Source organism: Miniopterus schreibersii (genome assembly GCF_964146895.1).
Source record: "Miniopterus schreibersii genome assembly, chromosome: 19".
NCBI lineage: Eukaryota > Metazoa > Chordata > Mammalia > Chiroptera > Miniopteridae > Miniopterus > Miniopterus schreibersii.
In genome coordinates, this window is record NC_138119.1 from 18,600,017 (window position 1) to 18,609,945 (window position 9,929).

A 9,929-nucleotide genomic window follows, 5' to 3' on the forward strand; every position below is an offset into this window, starting at 1 on the left:
GCACGAGGATGGCAACCGAGCCCCACGGAAGGCCCTGTGTCTGGTCGGTGCCTTCATTTCTAACTCCTGAGCCCCACATCAGCACCATGTGGTTCGGTCGAAGGCACGCTCAAGGGACTGCCATGGGAGGTGTGTTTGGTCGCAGAGCTGCCTCCCCCCCTTGAGGGTACAGTGGTCTCAAAACAGTGCTTCCTGACTTAAACATGGATATGATTCACATGCAGATTCTGATTCGGCAGGTCCGGGAGGGGCCCCAGATTCTGCACATCTAACAAGCTCCCAAGTGGGGCTACTGCTGCTGGTGCGTGGAGCGCATTTCAGGAGCAAGCTTCTTAGAGATGTGCCTATTGTCTCACTGCAGCATCAGCTCTAAAACTGGGGCCTCCCAGAAGCACGGGGCTAAGACGCCCAAAGGTTAATCATGTCTGGCTAGGAGGTGAGGACCTCACTTATGAAAATCTTGGTGCTCTACTGGCCTTTAATCGCTCAACCAATTAGGAGCCAGGTGTCTGACCTCTCTAGACCAGGAGGGTAAGAAAACAGAGGAGGGAGAAAAGAGGAAACAACCGAATCAGAATTCTGCGGGCTGAGAGCTGGCTTGCTCATGAATGCGTTCACAGCTGAGCAGTCCCACAGACCGGCTGAATCACGCTGGCAGAGTTAAAGGTCTGTTTCCCCAAGACTATCAGAGTAAATCTATTCAGAAGTGAGAGAGGGAGTACCTGTCACTCTATGGAAACACACATCAGAGGAGACGATTAAATTAACACCAGCAATGTGCAAGCACCCAGAGGCCCCAGACTGTAGGCTGCTAAGGTGCCATGCCACTTCCAGGCACCTCACCTGAGAAATAAAATGAATCACTTGTGTTTTCAGCTGTCCTCCCCCCCTCGAGCCTGTATGATTACTACTACCCCGGCATCATTAATAAAAATAGCCACCGGAATTTATGGAGGGTCATTCTTCCAAGGATCTCAGAACTTAGAGGAATGAATCAATCACTGTTATTTATGGAGCTTTTTCAGCCAGGAGATGTGGGGAATAAAGTAAACATGTATTTAGTAGGTACACTCCCTTAATTCAAAAATTTTGCAGATGACTTAGGATACAAAACTCAGGTAGGGGGGAGGCTGTACAGCTAAGTGTAAGCAGAAGCTGGACTTAGGATGCTTTGTGGAGCCGGGCTGCCTTGGTTCAAATCCCACCTCTGCCACTTACACATTGTGAGAAGCAGGATATGTCATCTAATCTTTCCAGCCTCAGGCTGCACATCTGTATAAGAGGGGCAATAGCAGTGTGTATAGCAGAGGATGTTGTGATGGTTAAATAAGATAAGGCTGTAAAAGGCCACCACAGGCTCACAGGCTCAGTGTGTAGGTTGTTTTTGTTTGTTTATTTGTTTGTTTGTTTTTAAAAAATGTATCTTTATTGATTTCAGAGAGACAAAAGGAGAGGGAGAGAGAGAGATAGAAACATCAATGAAGAGAGAGTCATTGATTGAGCCGGCAACCCGGGCATGTGCCCTGACCGGGAATCAAACCCCGATCGCCTGGATCCTAGGTCGATGCTCAACCGCTGAGCCACGCCCGGCCAGGCTGTGTAGGTTGTTTTTAATGCATTAGATACTTTCTATGTTTGGGGGAAAGGGAAGGGAAGGAAAAAGAAACAAAGGAAAGAAAAAGAAATCTTCATATTACTCACTTGCCCAAGCAAACTTCTTCCTGGTAACAAAGACACTTATCACCTAGGCCCTGACATCAGGAGCACTGGGCAATATAATGGAAAAGGTCTTCAATTAAGATTTTGTGGCTGACTTAGATAAGCCATTCACATGGATATTTTTTATATAGACCCCCTATAAAAGCAGAGAATAAAATATTATAACATCACTCATCACCAAAATGCCTGTGCCTGGCTGGTCACGTGGCCCAGGTACATTGTTTCGGGTGATCTATAACTCATTACAGTGATCGAGCATGGAGTGCCCACGCCAAGGGCTAGTTAACCTGCTCATTAGACTGTCTCTTTCCAACAGCGTATATTAAGCGCACTTTTAGCAAATTCCAGATTACAGTCAACTCCTGGTTGAGTTCTTGGATGGGGAAGTAGGGTGTAGTACTGCCATAAGTTTTTCAGATACACACAGAGGCAGAGTTTACATTCCAGTTGCATTAGGAGCATAAGGTGTGCACAGGCAGAAAGGTGGGGAAATGTTCTGAGGAGGAGCGGCATATGTCTGGGTACATGTTCACGGACACAATGCTGGTTCCGCGTAACGTTCACGTTCTAAAGCCAGCCTCCTGGGTCCATGCCCTTCACTTTCTTCCTTCTTCTTTGTAAAATAATAGCTTTATTAAGATACGATTCACATACCATTAAGTTTACCCCTCTAAGGTATACAATTCAGTAGTTTTTATTCAAAAGGTTGTGCATCAGTCACCACTATCTAATTCCAGAACATTTACACCACCCAAGAGGGAAATCCTGGGTCCATTAGCAATCACTTTCCATTCCTCCCTAACCCCCAGTCCTTGGAAACCACTAATCTATTTTGTGTCTATGGATAGGCCTATTCTGAACATTTTATGTAAGTGCAAACATACAATATGTGTGATGAATAAACATCATATGATTTATAAATATAAATATTTTCCCACACTATGTGGACTTTCTTTTCGCTTATTTGATAATGTCCTTTGAAGCACAAAAGTTTAAAATTTTGATAAAGTCCAATCGATCTATTTTTTTCTTTGGCTGCTTATGCTTTTGGTGTCCTATCTAAACATCTATTGCCTAATTTAAGATTGCATAGATCTGTGCCTATGTTATCTTCTAAGAAGAAAGTGTTTTAGAAATACAAAAGAGAGAAACTCTAAGAAGAAAGTTTAAAAAAGAGTTTAAAAAAATTTTTAAGAGCTTTAGCTTTTACATTTAGGCCTCTGATACATTTTGAGTTAAATTTTGTGTATGGTGTGAGATAGGGGTCCACCATCATTCTTTTGCATGGGGATATCCAGTTTTCCCAGCACATTTGTTGAAAAGACTTTTCTTCCCCCAGGGAACTGTCTTGGCACATGTATCAAAAATTAATTGGCCAAATTTATATGGCTTGATTTCTGTACTCTCAACCTGATTTGATGTATCCATATGTCTATCATTATGACAATATTACACTGTATTTTTCACTGTAGCTTTGTAATAAGTTTTAAAATCAAGAAATTTATATCTTCCGACTTTGTTTTTACTTATCAAGATGTTTGGCTATTCTGGGTCTCTTGCATTTGCATATTTTTGTAAGGTTCAGCTTGCCATTTTCGGCAAAAAAAAAAAAAAAAGAAGAAGAGAAAAAGGCAGCTGGGATTCGATAAGGATTGTGTTGACTCTGTAGATCAGTTTGGGGAGTATTGCCATTGTAACCATCTTACGGCTTCTGATCCATAAACATGGAACGTCTTTCTATTTAAATCTTTAATTTCTTTCAATGATATTTTGTAATTTTGGACCGTAAAAGTCTCACACTACTTTTGCTAAATTTATTTATTTATAAATTTATTATTTTTGATGCTATTATACATGGAATTGTTTCCTTAATTTCATTTTTGGATTGTTCATTGTTTGTGTATATAACTACCACTGCTAAACTTGCTTCATTTGTTCTAATAGTTATGGTTTTTTGGTGTGGATTCCTTAGAATTTTCTATATACAAGAGCATCTCATCCTCAAATGTAGTTTTACTATTCCCTTTACTCTTAATCACTCGACTTCAGCCAATACAGTCTTGCTCTTGCTGCCTCCTATGGGGCCGGGAGGGCTTTTCCTTTCTGCTCTTACCAGTAGCACTTGAGAAAATTGTTTTACTGCAGAGCCTATAGAAAAATGCCTGTCTCTCTCAGCACTATCTGTGGTACACAAAAGCACCCAAAGCTAAAATGATGAAAAGGTGAGAAAAATCAATAATCCAGGGTATTTGTTTGTAGCCCATCTCCAAAGTTCTTGGCTCTCTCCAAGGACCATTCAGCAGCAGCAGCAACTGGATCGGCCTTAATGAATGAGAATACATCCTGGCTCCTTAATGAATTAGAATACATCCACGGCTATTTAGTTCACGCACTCACTGTGCCAGCGCCAGAGTGGCCAATGATGGATATTGGCTTTCACCAGCTGACCAAGTCATCCTGCCTAGTTGTTTAGTAGCTCTTCCATAACAGGTGTTTTCTGCTCAGCATTAACATACAGTTTGAAAATCTTCATGCTTCCACTTTCATAGACCCATTCACATGCCTTTTTACCAGACCTCTTTGTCTCAGATTTGCCAATATTTCTCCTTCCAGGCCCTTGACCAACCAACCATGCCATTCACACTGCCCATGAGTTCGTCTATATTTTTTACCTCAAGCCACCTCTTTTTACACTAAGCTGACCACTAATTGCACCTAACATCAAAACTGTCCTCTGAGGACTTCCCATCATCCCAGTTCATTAAAGCCACCTTATAAATAAAGCTTGGCCTTCCTATTTCTCTTATCTGGTCATACAGGCCCTCCCATTAAGCCCCTGATGTGAGCTGTGGGAGATACACTAGTGCAACAAGGATGGGTGGCATGGGGGTTCTGCGCCACCTACCTGGTTAGCTTATGTATGTTCTCCCCATATGCTTGTTCCCAACCTTAGATGTACCATATCCATCTTAGAATGAACTGCTGCAGGACTGGTCCTACCTTGTGACTTGGTGGCTCTGATCAAACCCAGCTCATGATGGATAGTCTATTCACAGGGTTCCCTGGTATCTCATGGTCAGAAGCTCAGTATTTGCCAGAGCCACGTAGCACATCAGTAACTGCTTTCTGATGCTGATAGTCCTCTGTTGTAGATGGCAGGGACTTTCTCCAGGGCCCCAGAGGTCTACGTGGTGATTCTTCTATTGTGCCTTCCATAAATTCTACACACTATCTTCTTCTCAAACCACAGATAACTCTACTACCATATGGGTCTCCTGAGTCATGTGGCTAAGTGTCAAGACCACTTTACCACAGCCTGGTCGGTCTGCTGAGCTCTTTCCTGCTCTAAACACAACTCAAAGCTCAGAGCCTTCAGTGTTGTCCAGCAAGTGAAACAGAGCAGTATTCCCAGGTACAGAATATGCCGCCTCTAGAACCTGAAAAGGCTGTTAAGATTTATGCTACTCTCCTAGTGATGGGAGGTGTAAGCTACAACACCTTGCTGTTTAATTTGGGAGGGATGTTCTGGCATTCTCAAGTACTCAGGATCCCTGCTTAATAAGCTGGGGCTCTGACTCTTTCATCTCCACTCTTTGGAGCACATGTGTTTTGCCAAAGGTCCAAACATATTTGCCACTTCTCACCCATCTGGGCTATTAGCATGGCGCTGTCAAAATAATGGGTCACAGTCATGTTCTGCAGAATGTCAGACATTCCGTGTCTCTCCTAGCAATGTTATGACAGAGGGTCCAAGTGCTAACATGACTTAAGACAACACCATACTGGCTCTTGTCCATCTCACATGAATGTGAACTGCTTCTGATCCTTGTTTCTTATAGGGATGGAATAGAAGGTGCTCACCAGATTAATCAATGGTTAACTGATACGTTTGGGAGGCTATATTAATCCGCTTTAGTAAAATCACCTTCAGCACAGTAGCTGCAATTGGGGCCACTAACTTGGTTAAGTTTGCAGTAGTGAGTCATTCAGCTGTGATTCATTTCATTTTTTTTAGGAGCCATTCTGGTGAATTCAATGGGGATTTGTTAAAGACTCCCTTGTATCCTTCACATTTTTGAAGGAAGCACTGATGTCTACCATTCTCCCCGGGGTGCAATATTATCTTTTAATTTACTATCTTGGATAGGGGCGAGGCACAGTTGTGGAAGTTTCCACTTGGCTTTCAGTACTAGATTTCTTACTTTACAGGTTAAGGAAGCAGCGCCAATTCCAAGGGTTTCTGCCAAACTCCAAGTATGTCTGTTCCAATTATACCAGCAAATGACCATCAGGTGGATCCATGAAATCAGTGGACCCACTGTGAGCCAGGCCCAGGATTCCAGGATCCCATTTATTACCGGTCCCCAGATAGCCTCACCGAATAGCAATACTTCCCAAATAGATCCGCAGATTCAGTTCTAACAGGAAGGCTATTACGGCATATTGAGTCCCATATTGGGGATCAATGTAAATTCTGACCCTATGTCCACACTCACCCAAGAGTTTGGGTATTGCCTTTTCCCAAATGCACTGTTGTCACTTGAGCAAATGACTGTCGTCCCCTGGGAGAAGGGTTAGAGGAATTTCAATGGAATAGAATCGCTATGGAGTTGCAGGCTTCCTCATAAGGAATCAGCAACTCTTTCTGCCTCTGGTGCTCTGGGTCTGAGAACTTGACAAAGTAACATGAATTTCCATTTGAGAGGCTCCCCTCAGCCTTCTTATCGTTCACCCTTGATATCTTTTGCTTGTGTAAACTAAGAAATAGCCCCTTTGACTGTTCATCTAACTTGTCTTTGGAAACATCAAGTTCTATTTCAACGAACTCTCGATCCAACCTTATGTTGTGCCCCTCGTGATCCAATGCTCCAGAATTCAGCCCTGTACCTATGCTACCAGCCACTACGAGTACACACCAGCCACACCCGCAGCTCCTGTGGGGCACCCTCTCTCCTTCCACAGCGGGCTCAGCATGTCTCCCTCTAGCCCGGCTGCACTGAGATTCCATTTTCCTTGCTGGGCTGGTTTCCAGGAGGGGAACTGGGGGTAATCCTGAAGCAGGCAAGCATCGTCTTGCAAAGCACAGGCCTCATTTGAGGCCTCCGCATCACCTTCAAGCCAGGGATGGGCTATTCTCTCCTAACAAGAGCGGGTGGGAGGAGGGGACTTCGGAGCCCAGGAAGTCAAGGTACTTAACTGCGCATCTTCTTAGACACTCCAGGTCTCCACCCTCCTTCTTCCCCATTCGAGCCCTGTACTTGGCATAGGAGACTTACTGGGGCTGAGAATTCAGTTCTAGCTGAAGCTCTACCACTTTAATGATTCAGTCTTGAGCCCAGTTTCTCTTCACTCGGTATTCTGGCTGCAGGAGATTAGGGTTTCCCTAAATGTTGCTAAGAAGGTCTTGTAGCTTTCTTATGTTACCTTGAAATGGTGATTAATCATCTGAGCTTATAAAAATCAATGGTGCTCAGCAACAGACACCCAATTCCATGGTCCTTATGATTACCATTTCCCTTCTCCCTCTCAATCATGAAAAATACTGCAGCGGGCCTTGTACCCCTTTCTGTGGACACCCCATATAAGTCTGCTGCTTGTGGAAGTTTTAACAACAGCATGAAATTTTTCCTCACTTAGCTGCACTGCTGCAACATCTCAGGGGCTAGCTTCCCTCCACCTACTACCAGTGATGGGGTTTGCGCTGTCAGGGAGTCGATGACTGACCCATCTCCAAAACCCCAGTTTGAAAGTCAGCTTCCTCAATGCACTTTTTGTATCCACAAGTCCTTCGATGAGAAGTTGCATGCAGAAGGTTGACTGGGGGCAGTTCTTGAAATGATTCACACGTAAGGAAGTGAAGAAAGCACATTTGGGCAGAAGGAAAAGCTGACTTGCAATGAGGCTTTAACTGAGGCCTAAGCAGATTCTGTGGGGGTTCTGGAGCCTAAGTGACCTTTCCAAGTTGTACCAAATTGAGGCAAGAGGACTCAGATTTTAAATCTCCAAGCACGCAGTCACAGGCCATAGGCTACCTGGCTGGAGTTATGCATGGGAGGAGCCATAACTTTGGACAAGGCAGTTCCTAGTGAGCAGTCAGCAGTTGATATCCCAAGACGGGAGGAGATGTGTGTGTCAACTCTGAAGGGGGGACCCCTGTGACACACAACAACATCTGTTACAATGACCATCTCTATCATGACTCCACCAGGACCAATGCCTGTCTTTCAGTGTCTTACCAGAATGGAATTTCCACACCTTTGCAGATAATGTTGCTTAATCTGGACATTTCAGGGTTGCTTTTTAAAGCACAAAGAAAATATTCTTCCACTACCATCCCACCACCAATGATCCACTGAGCTTGGTTGGCAACTGGGGGCCATGGGTGACAACCTGGTGCCAATCAGTGCTGGGAAGCCTGGCCTACGCCTCCATTCTGTTGGCACTCCGCTTTGTAGCACTTTCCCTTTCTTTGACTCAGAAACTGACAGAATACATCTGGAATATAAGCGAGAGGGAATTTAGTTTGGCTTTACAACTTCTTGACTATGACATTGTCCTGATTAATAATCACCTTGAAACTCCAGGACATCACCTTCTAATTAATGCTGCCCCTCTCCTACAGTCTCCTGACTCTCAAACCTCCAGGGTCAAGTCAGAGCCCAAAACAGTCTGTCTTAGTCTCATTGGAGACAGAGAATGACTGTGGGAAAGACCAGCTGGATGGTCACCAAACCTGTTCCCTATTTCTCCTTGACATTGAGTTAGTTGGTATTTGCCAACCTCTTGAAGTCAAGTGCCTGAACTCTGGACAGAGGAATTGGACAGATGATGTACCCCTTTCCAGACCTGCCCTGTGGGTGCTGCCACATGCAGTTCTCGTCTTTCTTTCCTCTCCTTGGAGAAGACAGGAAAGTGTTCTGAGAGGTGAAGGTTAGAGCTATGAGAGGTAAGGTACGAGGGCCCTTGGACATCTGCTTAGAGAAAAGCTGTCCAGGGGAGCTGCTCCTCCAAATTAGGCTGTTGTTACACAAATAATCATTTGTTGTGTTATCCCAGTGGAGCCTGGGTGCTGTTTGTTATAGCCGTTGGCTTATGCTGACTAATATAGAGATGCAAATGAATGTGTCAGAGGGAACCCAAGGGAACCCAAGGGAGTCTGAGCTGTGCTTCTCACCAGCTCTAGGCACTAATTACTTAGGAACTTTTCTAAGATTCTCAGCACCCACCCAGTAACCAAATAGTCAGCTGACCAAAATAATCATTTTGAAAATAAATATTCACTGAAAGTCACCTTGGTGGATACAGGAGGTAGGTAAAACTTCCCTGTGATCAGAGGGTATAAATATATCTAAGATCTGTAGCCTCTGTGTTACTCTTTGGTCACCTTGCATGGGGCTTTCATGGAGCAGAGACTGACCTCTGTTCCCTGCTCCCTGTCTCCAGCCTCTCTCCACAGCGCAAGCCACTCTGGAGGGCTGTATCCTGCATCTACTCAGAAATGCATTTTTTTTCCTTCCAAGAAACCTAGAAGCTGTTGATCTGTGCACAGGGCCTGGCTGGGGGCATTCCTCAAGAAAGCATGGGCACATCAACATAAGGCAAGGAATGAGGGCTCTGGGGACACATTCCTGCATTTACCATGCCAGCCTGGCACTGCACAGGCTCCTCCAATTAAGCTGTTTGGTTCTCAATCACCGGGAGCTGCTGCCAACTGCTGGCTGCTGATAGTCAGAGTGGCTGAGCCCAGAATGTCAGCAATTCTGCGTCTCTGCCTCCCCTGGCCTGGCTTCACTGTACTCTCCCAGCCTCCACATGACAGCCAGGTACTAACGTCCCTCCACCTGGGTGATATCGGGAGAGACACCTGGGAAGGTGCAGCGGGGCTTCCATGCAGTGATTTCTCTTGGTGTCTGCAGTCTATGCCTGGGACTGCACATTTCAGTGCTGTAAACACCACCTATTCACGTGGGATGTCAACCTTGCTCCTGGGAAGAGCAAACAGGTTGGGTAGTGGGGAGAATGGGAGCTAAGCATACATTCCCTGCCATAACTCTATAGGCATGATCCCCGAGAATCTCCACATCACGCGGGAAGGTAAATACGGCGTCCAATTTCACAAACAAAGGAGCTAGGGAAGGCGAAGTCACTTGACAATGCGTCTGTCACCTTCTCTCCACTCCCATTACCAACATCCTGGGTTAGAAATTTAT